The 16,785-nt window shown below is 37.2% G+C and overlaps 1 protein-coding gene across 15 annotated transcripts in view; it reads left to right on the plus strand.

The window, feature by feature from the left end:
- The window catches only part of PLPPR5 (phospholipid phosphatase related 5), a 413,822-nt gene that overhangs the window by 191,727 nt on the left and 205,310 nt on the right, over positions 1 to 16,785 (plus strand). Inside the window, exon 7 of one of the 15 annotated variants that reach the window (XR_013159281.1) lies at positions 11,598 to 12,158. The exons of 13 other annotated variants lie outside the window; for them this stretch is intronic. The gene's annotated coding sequence lies outside the window, so the exon portion shown is untranslated. Of the gene's footprint in view, positions 1 to 11,597; positions 12,159 to 16,785 lie in introns of those variants that run through there. One more of the 15 variants, XR_013159282.1, reaches the window with a different exon arrangement.

A 16,785-nucleotide genomic window follows, 5' to 3' on the forward strand; every position in this document is an offset into this window, starting at 1 on the left:
AGCTATATGGCAGTCAGCAATCGCTAGCAGAACTGGGAAAGGCAAAGGTCACTTGCAGGGAAATGCTCTTTTGGTGGTCTTTTATATAGAATGCACCATGTCAATAAAGCAATATAGATACTATAAGTTAGGTCAACTTGTGAGACCTTTCCTTGGGACTCTCAGAATCATTTGTGGCCAGATGTAATGGAGTGGGTGTTGGAGGCAGCAGTAGGAGAAGGGATATTGCAAAGGTTGGATTTTCCTGTGTGGAGTAAGACAAGGTCAGAGCCTGGGTAATTTGAGTTATAATAGAATAAAAATTATCTCTAAAATTGAGGTTTTTCCCTGCATAACACAACCATCCAGCTATATGGATGTGTATTTAGACATATTCAGCGTCTGTCTGTATTTCTTCCTTTTGAAGCCAGATACTAAACACTGTAGCACTTTGTGGCAGAGGCAACACAAATTTTTCACCATTGTAAGACAATTTGTTACGATAAAATTCAAAGGGAAATAGGACAAACCCCCAAACCCTTCCATAGACCACCCACAGCTTTGTTGTAATTGAGGACTCAGAGTGGACACTCAGGGACGTTGGGTCCCCAGGAAATCAGTAAGAGACATTCACAATCAGTGAATTCTCAATGTGAGTGTGCTTTTGATAAAATTTCTGCCAATTTTCAGCTCCTTAATCTTAATTATCTTGACTCCTTTATTCTTTCTTAGGTCACAATCTCTCTTTTATTTAATTTTTCAAATGGTCCTTTGGGGCCTGAGGTAGCAGTATTTCTTTAAAATTGATGTCGTATGTTTCGTCGATCATTGGGTACTCATTGCTCACCATCCTCCACGCTTGGTTCTAATTGAGAAATAGAAATTAGAGGATAAATAAAGAACACATTTCCTCCCGGATTTATTACTGGTAAAGCGGGTTAGAGAATCCTGACTGGATCTGAGGCTAGAATGTCACTTCCTCGCTGTCTCCCAAGTTGAAGCCAACTGACTCCCAGGAAGAGTTTGACCATTCACAGGCAGAAACCCCATATTATGAAGGCAGAGGACAAACTGGGCTTTCCAGGGCTCTTTTTGGCTTGTTTACCGCAAGGATGATGGGAGTACAAGGCCAGCCCTCAGCACATGAGGGTAAGTGGACTATTGGCACAGATGAGGGAAGGAGGAAATCCCTTAGCAATGCAGCATTTTAACCCAGAAACCTGCCCGCCTGGGAACTGTGGCCAATAAAATACCAGTTCTCCTAGAGCTCACCAATCAGATATTTCATCTCTGCTCCTATGCGGAATATTTTCAGATTCTCCTCTTTCCAAGAACTAAGAAAGAAAGTCCTTAAAACTTTCTAAGAAAGTTTTTTCCTTAACACTCTCAAAGATTTTGTCCATTTAATTGTCTGTACCAAGCCTGTGCTGGTTTGAAAGGATGTATGTCCCTTAGAAAAGCCATGTTTTAATCAAAATCCCATTCCCTATTCAATATATTTGAAACTGTAATCAGATCATCTCCCCAGATAATGTGATTTAGTCAAGAGTGGTTGTTAAACTGGATTAGGTGACAACATGTCTCCACCCATTTGGGTGAGTCTTGATTAGTTTCTGAAGTCCCATAAAAGAGGAAACATTTTGGAGAATAAGAGATTCAGAGAGAGCAGAGAATGCTGCAGCACCATGAAGCAGAGTCCATGAGCCAGCGACCTCTGGAGATGAAGAAGGGAAACACCTCCCAGGGAGCTTCCTGAAACAGGAAGCCAGGAGAGAAAGCTAGCAGATGATGCCATGTTCCTCATGTGCCCTTCCAGCTGAGAGAGAAGCCCTGACTGTGTTCGCCATGTACCTTCTCACTTGAGAGAGAAACCCTGAACTTCACTGGCTTTCTTGAACTGAGGTATCTTTCCCTGGATGCCTTAAATTGGACATTTCTGTAGACTTGTAATTGGGACATTTTCTTGGCCTTAGAACTGTAAATTAAAAACTTATTAAATTCCACATTTTAAAAGCCATTCCATTTCTGGTATATTGCATTCTAGCAGCTAGCAAACTAGAACAAAGCCTAAAGTGAACTTAGGTTGTGGATACTAGGAGCGCCACTCCCTATTCCGGAGTTCTGTCTCTCCTCTCTGCCATGTCCCTCTGCACACCTTTCTGACAACTTTAGAATGCTCTTACAAAGCTCAGAACAACCATTAATTAATTTAACTCACAGACCACAATGTATCCCTGACCAAAAACTCATTCCCTGTTCAATTTCCACTCTCAAATTATACTTAGTCTTATTAACAAATAAACGTAATAGAGAGCAAACAAAATACCCAAATAATATAATACCCAAGTATATAAAAAAGTACCTCCAATAATACAATGCAACTTCATAATATATCCTTAACTTGAACAGCATGAGATTCCTCTTATTATTACATTTTCAGAGAGAAACTAAAGATCAAATCAAAATCTAATGAAAATTATACTTCAAAGAAATTAAAAGTCCAAAGTCTTCCTTATCCAACTTTTTTTTCTTTCCAGTTTAAGAAGGGTATCACTCACATGGAATCTAGTCCCTTTCAGGAACAAGTTGGTCTTTTTCTATGGGAGTTGATAAAGTCCCTTTAGTCACTTCAAAATTTAATCCAATTTCAAGTCACTCAATTCCAAGTTACACTCATGTGTGACATGTCAGCATGTTAAAAAAAAAAAAAATCCAAAGAGTAAAAAACAAACTAATTTCTATCCCCCCACAGCAGCTATCCCTGTATGTAATGTAACACAGAGGTACATTGCAATTGCCAGCACTGAACTATAACAGAAAAAAGAAAAGAATACTTTTTCACTTCAGCCTTGCTAGAATGCTTGATAGTCCAGACAAGTTTATTACAAGTCCTTAAACGATGAACTTAAATTCAATGATCCTATTAAGAGACTAATTGTGACATCACTTCCTACATTTGAGACATTCTGAGATCTTGCAACAATTATAAATTTGTTGTGATGATCTCTCTAACCTCCTGTCATTATTTGAAGCTTTCTTCTTTCCCTATGATCATTTCACATCATCTCCTTTGCTTTGCATCATATGATGCTGGTATGCAGATACTGAATGGAGTGAGGAGTCCCCCTGGAGCACTGGATGCTGCCCTTTTTTTTTTTTTTTTAAAAGAATCAACTCTCCAAGCAGAGATCATGGAATTGCCTTCCCTCTACTGCCAGTCTTCTGCTCTTTTGTTGGATTTCTCCAACCCCAGATATAGCTAAAGGCATTTCTAACAGCATGTCATTTGTTTGCTTCTACCGCTGCTGCTTCTTGAATTCTTTGGGCCTAAGGAATCCCATGACTTAGGAGGATATTTATTTTGTCTCCGCCTTTGCCTCAGCTGGAGATTTCCCTTTAAGATTCCTGACCTGAAGTTGGCATTGATTTTTTCCAATGCTTGTGCCATTAGTGGATTGAGAGAGGATAAATACATTCTTCTTATGTGTACTTTGCCAGTGCCACCTTCCCAGAGGTTTAGAATTGGTAGAAATTGAATCCCTCTCATTTCTTCAATAGCTGCCTGATAAATGTTCATGGCCATGTCTTTTCCTTCAGTGCTCCATTTACCTCCAGTGTTCTGTTCTTCTCTGTTGTTCCCCTATTCCTTTCGACCAGGTCCGGCAGAGCTTGTAAAACTTTAACCACTCCTTACATTGCTCTCTTTTCTTCTTTACAACAACAACAGTGATATTGATGATAACAGTGAACATTTCTGGGCACTTATGAGGTGTCCAATCTTATGTTAAGAGATTTAAAGGTAGGCATGTTTATTTACTGGTTATTGAGAAGAATATTGAGAATTAACGAGATATTTTCTGAGGTTACAAGTATCAGATTAAACCAGAAGAGAGTGAGAGTAAAGAGATGAATTACCCATTATTCACACATCTATAGGGAGCCTTTATGCCTAATAAGTATGCCCATGGTTCCTTCTCAATTCACCAGTGAGTTAAATCACTCCTTCCACAGTGGGAAGAGCAAGTGAGGGGGTGGAGATGGTATTAGGAAATATTTATTCCAGTATTGGAGACAGGTTGTGTTCCTTTGTGGTCTGGGCCTCAAACTCCCCAGTTGGGTTAACATGGAGATTAAATGATTTAATATGTTAGCTCTCATTACTAAAACAAATAATTACTGATCCTTCCTCAAGAGTGCTACAAAGTTCTCCTCCCCTCTATACATGCTTTTGTTTCCTAGCTGCTAAAGCAAATGCCATGCAATGGGTTGTTTAAACAAAAACTTATTGGCTTATGATTTTAAGACCAGGAGAAGACCTAAATCAAGGCATTATCAAGGTGATGCTTTCTCCCAGAAGACCATGACATTCTGGGGCTGACTGTTGGCAATCCTTGGCGCTTAGCTTTTCTGTCACTGGGCAATGTGCATGGCAGCCTCTCCTTGCTTTTCTTCCTTGTTCCATTGACTTCCAGCTTCTTACTACTCACCCCTGTGGCTTTCTTTACATGTGTCTGAATGTCATTCTGCCTATAAAGAACTCCAGTAATAGAATTAAGACTCACCCTGGCTCATTTGGGCCACAATTTAAGGAGAGTAACATCATCAAAAGTCCTATTTGCAATGGGTTCACATCCACAGGAATTAGTTTAAGAACATGCTTTTCTGGGATACACAGTTCCAAGCTACCACAATAGACATGTGAGGAAAGGGGATAATTGTGTCCTCCAGTAATAACTAAATTCAAGATACTCAGCCGAGCATGTGACTACTCACAATTACATTGATAGGAAAATGTTGATTAATTCACAGCTTTTTCCTCTCTGTTTATCATACAGCATGAAAGAAGAGCTCTGTGTGTTGATTAGCATTTAACTTGGTGACTATATCCTTTTATGCTTTATGATAATAATGCCCAATTACTCATTCACAATATTGTACATAAAACTTAAGGGTTTTGGTTCTAAAAATTGCTTGTTTCCTCAGTATAAGTATAAAGCATGTCACTACAAAAATTTCATACAATACTTAAAAAGAGAAAAAAAATTAAAATCACTGGTGATTCCTCTTCCTACCAACCACTCTTTTGAACATTTTGGTGGTGCATTTTCAGGGTATTTTCTGTTCATATACACACAAACACATAGAAAAGGTAAGGGGGGAATTTATTCTACATGCACTCAGTAATTCACAAGAATGTGTCCCCTTAAAATATTATTGATAATAATTCATTTTAGCACCTATACACATCAACAGTTTTCGTACTGTGAAGCAGTCCATTTTATGACTGTACTTTCATTTCTATGCCCAATCCCCTATGAATGGTTATTTAGCTTAGTTCCAATGTTTTACTATTAAAATACGTGCTAAAATGAATAAACTTGTGCACATATTTTGTGCATTTTTCCTGTTATAACCCAAAAGAACAAAAAAATACTGCCTTTTGTTAGCATTTTGCAGAAGATATAGTAAAAATCCTGGACCTTTTTTGGCATGTACAGCCCTCTGTATCTGAGCTAGGGGGCATATATCAGGAGCCTGCTCTGTTTGTGAAGGCAACATGGGAGTAAGTCATATCCTGCTCCTCAATTCAATTTCACTGACCTTATGATTAGCCAAACTTCTTGCAAGAGTTTGTCATGAATTTCATTTTAGTTTGTGGTGTCATTATAAACTTTTGTATTCTTCTGTGCTTTCATAAGTATATCATTAATTTTTTCATGAAAACTATATGCCTTTAAATACAGAGAATTACAAATAAGAAACATTTAAAACAGTTTTTGAAATGCCATTTCTCTAATTTCCAAGAACATTCTGCTATTTTCTTCAATAGTTCTCTATTATGTTAGAGACCAAATTTATCTTTAGATTATCTAATCCCTAGTTAAAGCGGTGAGGTCAAAGAGAGAAAATCTCTTCTGGCTTATGTAACAGTAAAAAAGATCCTTGTACTTTTTTAAAGTGTAGAAATTTCTGCTCTAGAGATAAGGAAATCATCTTCAGCTGTGGTACAATGAGGTGGATTATCACAGCCTGGAATGAATTCACTGCCCCTGACCTTGCCCATCTTTTGTCATGGAATATTTTGAAACTACCCCTTAGGACCAGAAGGAAAATCTATAAACCGAACTAACTTCCCAGCAGAAATAAATGGAAGAAAAATAGCTATGAGTAGCCAGACAATCAATCTTTCATAACTTTACTTCAAGATGATTATTGACCTAACAATATCTAACATAACTAGTCTATGAGTGTGAATTATAGTATTTTCTTTAAATTCTTGATGTTATTTCTTGTGTTTGTCACCTCAACATCCATAATTCATACTTTATTTCTTCAATAAGCATTTTTTGAGCATTTACAGTATTCCAAGTCCTCTTGAAGTTTCTGGAAATATATTAGTGGACAAAACAGAAAGAAATTGCTGCCCATCTAATTATTGAAAGAAATTTTGTGATTTAGTGACCTAAATCTGCCTTGACACTTAATAGGAAGTTAAGATCTTTAAAATTTTTAAACATGGTAGGTTTCATGGGTTGAATTATGTAACCCCCCAAAAAAGCATGTTCTTAATCTCAATCCATTCCCATGGGTTTGAACTCATTGTAAAAATGAATTTTTGAAGTTCCTTTATTTTTAGTTAAGGTGTGAATCAAGTTGGACCTTAATCCTATTTCTGGAGTCTTTATGAAGACAAAGCAGGATGAAGAAGCAGAATCTGAAAGCAAAGAAGAGGACATGTCACCTGCATCACCATGTGAGGAACAAAAAGGACCTAAGGATTACTGGCAGCCAACCCCAGAATGCCACAGTCTTTCAGGAGAAAGCATCATTTGGCTGACTCTAAAATTTGGGACTTCTCCTAGCCTCAAAACCATGAGCCATTGAATTCATATTGTTTAACTCATTGGGTGATATTTGTCTTACCAGAAGGGAAACTACTGACCTCTTCCCATACGTGACAGCTTGATTTTCATGTTTGTCTCCTGACATTGACCAGCACCACCATGGTAATTATTAACAAAGACATGACGACTTTTCCTTAATTGTGGACTAAATCAGCACATGTGTTTGCAAAGGAGTTAAAAAATTCACACAGATGTCTACAGAAAATACAGCTGATTTCCAATAACTGATATAAGCTTTCTTAAAGACAACACCCATGACCTCCTCACCAACAATGCTGGGTAACAAGAGAAAATATGACTTGGTTTAATCCAGTAGATTATTTCGATCTGGTAATTTAAACTTTTTCTTTAGATGACAGTCTTGTTCAGGTAAATTCTCAGTCTTTCAGATTTCACCTCTGTTTTAGTTTGTTAATGCTGCCTGAATGCAATACACTAGAAAGAGACAGGCTTTCATAAGGGATTCTTTAGTTATAAATTTATGGCTCCTCAGAGGAAAGGCAGCTAGCTTTCATCTGAGTTTCTCTGTCACATGGGAAGGCACATGGTGACAACTGCTGACCTTCTCTCCTGGCTTCTAAGTTCCAATGGCTTCCCCCAGATGGTGGGGGTGGGGGGAGTTTCCTTTCTGCATCTCCAAATGTCTGGGTCTGAGCTGCTCTTCTGACTCTTCCTTTTAAGCCTAAGCCATTGTGGAAGGCACTCCCCTTAGCTGACTACAGATGTAATCAGTCATAGATGAAATTCACGAGCTGATGATTTACGCTCACAGCAAGAGAACAACCGGGCACCATCACCTGGCCAAGTTGGCACCTGAACCTAATGACTACAATCTCCTCTGCCCCTCTCCAAGATGGTCTCCAGTTGCAAGATGGGGAAGTATGCTTAACCCATGGTGTTAAGAGGAAGGACACATCAGTTCTAAGGAATAAGCCCTTGTATCTGCTGAAATACCATGCTAAAATTTGTGGCTAGGGAACTTGTTGTATCTTTTTTGGCATGACTGGGGCCAAGAGATTCTCCCTTTCTGACTCAATCTTGTCTTCATTTACTAGTGCTGAGAGGTCTGGGATGTGACTCTGATATCCCATGGCTCCAAGACCACATAGGTCTGCAGAATCTCTGGCAGGTACCACAGAGCCAGACTTCCAATTCCTCTACATGTCACATAACCCCCACTCTGAAGCAATATGTTGCCTCCCAATACTTTCCTTGTTATACAGGAGTAAAGAGTGCCTTTAGGAGTTCCATCTAAGGCTCTCTTTCTTCCTAGAAACTTCAAGAAGAATGCAAGAGAAACACACTCTGAGGCTATTTCCTCCTCAGGGTAGACTTGTTTAAATATTTCTTAGCCAATTTTATTCCTTTTATATAGTAGATGCATGCATGTGTGTCAGATATGATACACACATATATTCCTAGCTTGTAACAAAAATCCCTTTGATTTTCTTTGAGATTTTTCCAGGTAAGAATTTACCTAGCTTAGTGAAATACAAAGGATCAAATGAACCTAAGTCATAGTCCATAAAGCAGAACTACCATCACCAAGTAGATACAAATGCATTTGATTGAGGCTGAGTGATTGATGTCAACAAATGTAATAGAGATATTCTTTAGCAATTGAAAGGGTGTCTGTATCAGCATTACAGTGTAAATCTCCTGCCAATTCTTTTTTGTTGTCTCAAACCATTTGAGATTTTAGAGATGCCCAGTTACACTAAGGCATAATGAACCCCATGAGATTTTAACATTGCCAGCCCAGTTTTAAAATGTGGATAACTGACTTGTTAATGTAGTATAAGTTGCTAGAACTGCATCAGGCCTATCAGTCTAATTAGGTTGCAGGTCCACTGGGTATGCACACTGAGCGCTTTACTAAGTTTTTCTTTAAGACTTAGTTCATTTTGTATCTCAATAAATGTCTTCTGCACTAAATCTCACAAAGTGGTTCACATATCCCCTAAATATTTTAAACACAAAAACATGATTTTTGGAATTACTACTTTCCCTTAGATGGAGAACCAACCTCTGATTTTATGAAAGAGTTTTGGGACTATTACATTTTTTTTCCAAAACAGTGAAAGTGGCACAAGACTACAGGTAACTTAAATGTCGGATAGTTAGGATGTAGGCTATTGGACCTCTAGAAGATTATGTAATTAGAGACGCATATAGGTATAGTAGCTTGAAGTCATGCACCCCAGAAAAAGATGTTTTTAATATGAATCCATTGCTTTGAGTGTGAACCCATTTTAAATAGGTTCTTTTCATGCAGTTACTTCAGTTAAGGTGTGTGGCCCAATTTAAGATCAGAGTGGATCCTAATCCTATTACTGAAGTCCTAATAGTGAAACCTCCATAGGAAACAGCCAGAAGCTGGGAGTCAAAAAACCCAGAAAAAGGAGAGGATACTTCCATGTACATTCCCATGTGATAGAAAAGTCAAGGACCGACAATAATCAGCAGGCAGCCCCAGAACACCACTTTCTTCAGGGAGAAAGCATCATCTTGCTCACACCTTAAGTTTGGGCTTTTCCTAGCCTCAAAACTGTGAGCTAATAAATGGACATGGCTTGAGCCAACACATTTTACAGTATTTGTTTGTGCAGCCAGGGAACTAAAACAATAGGGAAAATTTTTTAAAATTTATACTGTTATTTAATCCCAAACCACAATAGTTTTTGAGAACTAAAAGTCTAAAAGCCTGATTTTCTAGTTATTCACCTAGTTGATCAGTACACATCTCTCCACATGTTCAACAGGCTGAACTGATATTAATACTGGTCCATGTAAACAAAATATTTGTTTCACTGACAGATGACATTCCAGTTTGCTAGCTACTGGAATGTGATATACCGGAAATGGAATAGCTTGTAAAAGAGGAAATTTATTAAGTTGCAAGCCTATAGTTCTAAAGCTGTGAAATTATTCAAACTTAAAGCAAATCTATAGAAATGTCCAAATTAAGGCAAAAAGAGGTTGCCTTCACCTCAAGAAAGGCCAATTAAGTTCAGGGTTACTCTCTCAACTGGAAAGGCACATGGCAAACATGGCGACGTCTACTAGCTGTCTCTGCAGGCTTCTTGTTTCATGAAACTCCCTCTGGGCTGTCTTCCTTCTTCATTTCCAAAGGTCTCTGGCTGTGTGGGCACTCATGATTTTCATCACGTTCTTCAAAACGTTTCCCTCTTAAAGGGCTCCAGTAAGCAACCCCACCTTGAATGGGTACAGACACACCTCCATGGAAACCATCTAATCAGAAGTTATCAACCACAATTGGGTGGGTCACACCTCCATAGGAACAATCAAAAGACTCCCACCCAGCAATATTTAATGAGGATTAAAGAACGTGGTCCACCGCAGATTCCAACCAGCACAGATAACATTTAAAACTTAATCAGAACTACTCTTGTTCTCCTGTCCATACATATTTGTAATATATCTGTTTTTAGTTTCTCGGCTGCTAACCAAGGGTTGAGACCTGAATATGCCTTTTGTGGGAGATATGATTCAGCCCCCAACAATATGTATTCAGATTTGAAATATTTTTTCAAGAGAAACTCTAATTACATGCCAATATAATAATGTCTAGACTATAAGGTTCATGAGGACACATACAAGTCTTTTCCATCTTTGTTTTCAGTAAGACATCTGGCATACGGTAGGGACTCAATCAAATTTGAGTAATTAAATACTTGGTTGAAATCTTCTAACAATATGGGACATCTGATTACATGCTCATGAGACACCACTTTGAGGAAGGAGAAAGACAGTAACTTCAGAAGGTTCTGACCTATGAAGCTTCAAGGGGCTCAAGAACTTCAGTGAGGAGGAAATACATTTGTTATCAATAAATCAGTGGAAAAAAAAACAAGAAACTTCCCTGCAAGCAATGCACCTGTATCTACAGTCCCTGCAACTGTAGCTACACTGAGGGCTTCCTACAGGTGTTACAGGGTCCAAAAGATTCATAAGTGCCGATCATTTTCATGAGAAAAATTAACTATCTCATAAAACATCTTTAAAAACTTCACAGTATCAGAGAATCCCAAAGATGAGAGGAGACTTAGAATTCATCACCAGTCTAAGCTTCTTTCCAAAATTAAGGACCTTGCTCCAACCACACCTATCAACCAGCTCGAACTCTTCCATTGACAACAATTACATACTTGTAATTACTTTCTTGTATGCTTATAATCTAAACTAAAACAGGTCCAGATCTCATAGAAATTTGTGGGCATGAAGGAAAATACTGTGCATGTGGGACAGAAAAAATAATTTCAGACATAATAGAAGGAAATTTACTTAATTAGGAATAAGATCTAGATCAAAGGGAAACATCAATGTTTCAAGAGCCAAAATTAATGAAAGAGACCAAACATAGACATACATGGGGAACATTTTAATTTCAAAGATAATGCATCTTTCAAGCTGTATTGGAGACTGCTAATTGACCTCACAATCTCTCTTCTCACCTTCTTTCACAGGAATAGAATGTTAACAGGCTACTTAAAACAAGGACTCCGTTGCTCAGTGTGGTAGATTGAATTATGTACTTCAATTTAAGCATGTTATTATTCTTAATTCACATTCCTGTGTGTGGGCCCATTGTGAATAGTATCTTTTAAACATATTATTTAATTCATTAAAATTAAGGTGTGGCCCATCTGAATGGAATTGGGTCTTAATCTGGATTTTTGGAATCCTTTACAGCAGAAGACATTCAGACACAGTAAGAGAAAATCATGGGGAAGATCCATAAACCAGAAGTCAGCAAAATCTAGAAGAGAAAGGAGAGTAACACAAGGCAGGGATGCAAGCTACAGCATCCAAAGAATTACTGGCAGTCATCACCAGAATATTATAGACTTTGGGGAGAAAACATCACCCACCTGACATTTCGATTCTGGATTTCTCCTAGCCACAAAACTGTGAGCCTGTAAATCCCCGTTGTTTACTTTAACCCACTGTGCAGTATTCATCATAACAGACAAGGACACTAAAATGCCCAGCTTTCCTGGCTTCTCAATACAAGTGCAAGTAACTAAGTACTGGTCTAAAGGAAAAGTTCAGGATTTGTGTATGCAATTTATACATCATGTCCTCAGTAAGAAAGGCATATCCTTCCCCATGCCCTCTTTTTCCTTCCAGCTGGCTGAGAGTTGACATGGTGGTGAGCCATCCTCAATGTGGATGAGGGCAGCTTCCTAGAAATGGCTGGCAACAACCTAGATCAAAATGTGTACAGACTGATTTCTTTGATCCTAATCTAAACAAGTGGAAAATAAAAACCAAAAGGGAAAAATGGACAATTGATAAACATCTGCTTCTTGGAAATGAAAAAAAAATTTCTTCCAGAAATGTATATATAATCAAAATTTCCCCTTATAATCACATACAAATAAATATTTCAGTCCTTTCATTATATTCACAATGTGCTGTTACCATCACTACTATTGATCATAAACCCAAACAGAATCTCAATACGATTTAAGTATTAACTCCTTATTCCCCACCCATCCTGGCTGCTGGCAACCTGTATTCTAATTTCTGACATTATAAGTTTGTTTATTCCAGTTATGCCATATTAGTGATATCATGCAATATTTGCCCTTTTTGTCTGATTTATTTCAGAAATTTTTAAAATGTAAGAGAGGAAAATGAAATTACAGTTGCACACAGTTTAGAAAATAATGACAAATTTCTATTGAAACTAATGAGATATGACCTAATCACTGTAATTATGTCTTTAAACATCACTTTTCACTAAAGGGAGCCAGGACTCACTGAAGAAAGCTGATTTCAAGGATGAGTCAGAAAATATCCCATATGAGTCTGAACATTTGTCAAAACAAAAAGGTTTCATATCAAAATAACTTATGAACCAACATGAAAAAGCTTACCTTAACCAAAGATAGGTACTTTGAGTAACAATAAGAATAATAGCACAAATTAGATAAAGGCGCATCAAATATGCTTAAATCCATGAGTTCATAAGAATAGGTCCCTCCCCATAATTCTCTGACTACCTATGAGAAAACCAACTCAATATTTTGAAAAGTGTGAATAAAGAATATAACCAATCATATAATCTGCCTTTTGCATAGGAACTATAACTTATAATAATTGAATAATTGATGAGTGGTTCTCTCTATGGAAATTTTACAGCTAATAAATGAAGAGACATGATAATAGCACAATGCCACCACCATTCTGCAATCCATAATGTAAAAGATCTAGGCAACAATTTTTTTAATCTTTTTTATTGTATAGCATAACATATATACAAAGCAAAGAAATGAAAAAGCAATAGTTTTGAAAGCAGTCTTCAATAAATAGTTACAGGTTGACTGAAATTAAATCTGAACAAGCTTCTAGATATAACTATAATTTACAGGAAAAATAGACAGATGTAAACAGAAAATATACCAGAGGAAAATAATTTCTAAAATCCAAAAACTTTACAGAATAGAATAAAAGGCCAGGCTTCTGAAAGAGAGAAAAGAGAAGGGGTATGGGGTCCAGAGTAAGAGAGAGAACCTACAGAGTAAAAAATATTTAAAAGGCATATCAAGTCATGTATCAAAGTAAGAATGCTTGTATTTTAGACACATTTATGGATGTTTTATGTAATGTATAAGATTTACTTCAAAATAATTTGATGATTGGAGGTCCATCTAGAGGTAAAGATTAAAGGGGATTGGCCATAGATTAACATAGTTGAATCTACATAACAAATATACATGGGGTTCCATTAAGATATTCTATTTCTGTATATGTTTGGAATTTTCGTTAATTAAAATGTTTTCTTTAATTGTGGAATAGAAATAGCATTTCTTAAAGGAAACATCTTAGTTAAGGATGCCTTCATAATTAAAAAGAAATAAATCACTCAATTCAAGAACTACAAAAGAGAGAGAGTGAGAGAGAGAGGGAGAATATCAACAACCAAAGAGTATAAAGTAAATTCAAAAAGTAAAGCAGAGAGGTGAAGGGGACAAGATGGCAGCATAAAAAGGTATGGAATTAAGTCATCTAAAGCAGCTAGTGAATAGCCAGGAACTGTCTGGAACAACGGTTTGGGGTCATCTGTGCCCAGACACACATTGTACACTGGTTTGGAACAGGTTAAAGGGTCAAGATCACAGCACAGGACTGTAAGTAAATATCAACATAAAATTACGTCATACTAGGAAAAACAAAGATATTGTTCAGTCAAGGAACATCCTAATACTTTAAATATACATGTGATGTGTGTCCCAGAGGGAGAAGAGAAAGGAAAAGGGGCAAAAAGAATATGGAGGAAATTATCACTGGAAATTTCCCAGCTCTTATTAAAGACGTAGAATTATAGATCCAAGAAGTGCAGGATATCCCAAGCGAAATAGACCTGAATAGACCAACTCTAATATACTTACTAATCAGATTGTCCAAGGTCACAGAAAAAGAGAATTCTAAATGTAGCAAGAGAAAATGATCCATCACACACAAGGGAAGCTTGGCAAGACTATGTGCTGGTTTCTCAGCTGAAACCATGAAGAAGAGAAGGCAGTGTTATGATAAATCTGAGACACTGAAAGAGAAAACTGCCAACCTAGAATTCTGTATCGGGCAAAACTGTCCTTCAAAAATGAGAGAGAATTTAAGATATTTTCAGACAAACAGACAGAGAATTTGTGAATAGGAAACCTGCTGAACAGAAATACTAAAGGGAGCACTGCAGGCAGATAGGAAAAGACAGGAGCGAGAAGTCTGGACAAGAGCGTAGAAATGAAGATTAGCAGGAAGGGTAAAAAGAGAGTGAAAAAATAAGATATGCTATATCAGAACAAATGATGCCGACAGCAACATGGATGAACCCTGAGGACATTATGTTCAGTGAAATTAGGCAGAAATAAAAGAACAAATACTGGATGGTCTCACTAAATGAACTAACATTACTGAGTGACTTTGAGAGTTAAAGTTAAGAAGATAGGCTATCAGGAGATAGAAAAAAGGTAGAAATTGGGCATCAGATGCTGAAGGAGTATGAAATGTTCAAGAAGGTTGATTATAAAGATCCATAAATAGATAGCACAATGTTGTAAGTACACCGAACAAAGCTGAATGTGAGTGTGGCTGAAACAGGAAGGCTAGAGGCATGAACGATACCAAAGGGAAAGATGGAAGGTAAAGTCTGGGACTGTTTAATTTAGTGAAACCTAAAGTGAACAATGACAGTGATTAAATGTACAATTATAAGAACGTTTTTACATGAGGGAGAACAAATGAATATCAATAGTGCATGAGTGCACGGTGCCAGAAATGGTATTTAGAGAAAATTCAATCGATGCAAACTAGGGTCTATAGTTAACAGAAACATTATAATGTGCTTCCATTAAATTTAACAAAGGCTATATACCAAAACTAAATGTCAATAAGAGGGAGATACAAGGGAGGGGTATGGAATTCTTGGTGGTGGTGGTGTTTCTCTTTTTTGTTTTATTAGTTTTATTTTTATTCTTCATCTTTTTCTTTCTTTCTTCCTTTACAGAAGAAATGGAAATGTCCTCATATGGATTGTGGTGGTGAATGCATAACTATGTGATTATGCCAGGAACTGTTAACTGTTTACTTAGGATAGATTGTATTATGTGTGAAAAAATCTGTTTAAAAATAAACAGAAAGAGATAAGCGCTGGAGAAAATGTGGAGAGAGATGTACCTATTCACTTTTGGTAGGGAAGTAGAGTGGTGTAGCCCCTCTTGGGGACAGTGTGGAGGTTCCACAGGAAGCTAAGTACAGGATTGTCATATGATCCTGCAGCTCCATTATTAGGTAAGTACTTGCAAGAACTGAAAGCAGGGACATGAATGGACATTTGCACCCTAGTATTTATGGTGGCAATTTTCATGATTTGCAATGGATGAAGGCAACCTAAGGATACACTGGCTAATGAATGGGAAGGCAAATTATGGCGTATACTTGCAATGGAATATTGAGTTACTACAATAAGCAATGAATTTGTGAGGCATGCAACTTGAGGACAGGATGTTAAATGAAATAAATCAGAACTGAAAAGACAGATATTACGACTCACTAATATGGCCTAACTATAATATGCAAATTCTTAGAATTGAATTTGTGAGCATAAGGTATCAGGGGAAGGCTTATTGTAAAGGTTCCTAGATTGCAAGCTCTTAGAGCAGTCACATCTATTCCTGAGTTGTAACTACTATTTCTAAATTCTGAGATGCTGGGCTCTTTGTGTACAACCTGGTCATTCCCTGGAACTTTGGATATCTGTGTGACACTTAAGACTGCTAGAGTTTGCAGCTATGAAATCAGCATTACCCCATATAGCAACCATTTAAAAAGCTGAAAAGCAGAACAAACTTCAATTAGAGATACAAATGAAGCTAATGTAGTTAGGATGAAGATACAACAGGCTAAAGGATAAAGGATTATATTAACTGTATTTTAAAACTTTAAATTCTGTGTGAGACCAAATTTTATTTGGGATACAATTTGTATTTTCTATAGCACACTACCTAATTTAACTTATATTGTCAGTTTATTTGAACACCATAATTACATGGAACCTTGAATAAGAAGTGAGATATCGTTGGTTTGGAAGGGTTAGTATGATGCTCAGATACATCCCAGAGTAGTCTGGGCAGAAGATAAAAGATTATTTGCAAAGTCTCCTTGAGGCACTGAGGGAAAATGTGCAAATATTAAATTCCCCTACCTGGGGAAGACTTGATATTCTCTCAAACATTGGGGACTACCAATTTAATAGGCCAAGCTTTGATCTTGGGACTTGCCATTATGAAGATTATTCCTCGAAGGGAGAACCTAAGACTACGTACAATTATGCCTAAGAGTCAGCCTTAGAACACCTCTTTTGTTGTTCACATGT

Source organism: Tamandua tetradactyla, chromosome 11 (genome assembly GCF_023851605.1).
Source record: "Tamandua tetradactyla isolate mTamTet1 chromosome 11, mTamTet1.pri, whole genome shotgun sequence".
In the NCBI taxonomy this organism is placed as follows: Eukaryota; Metazoa; Chordata; class Mammalia; order Pilosa; family Myrmecophagidae; genus Tamandua; species Tamandua tetradactyla.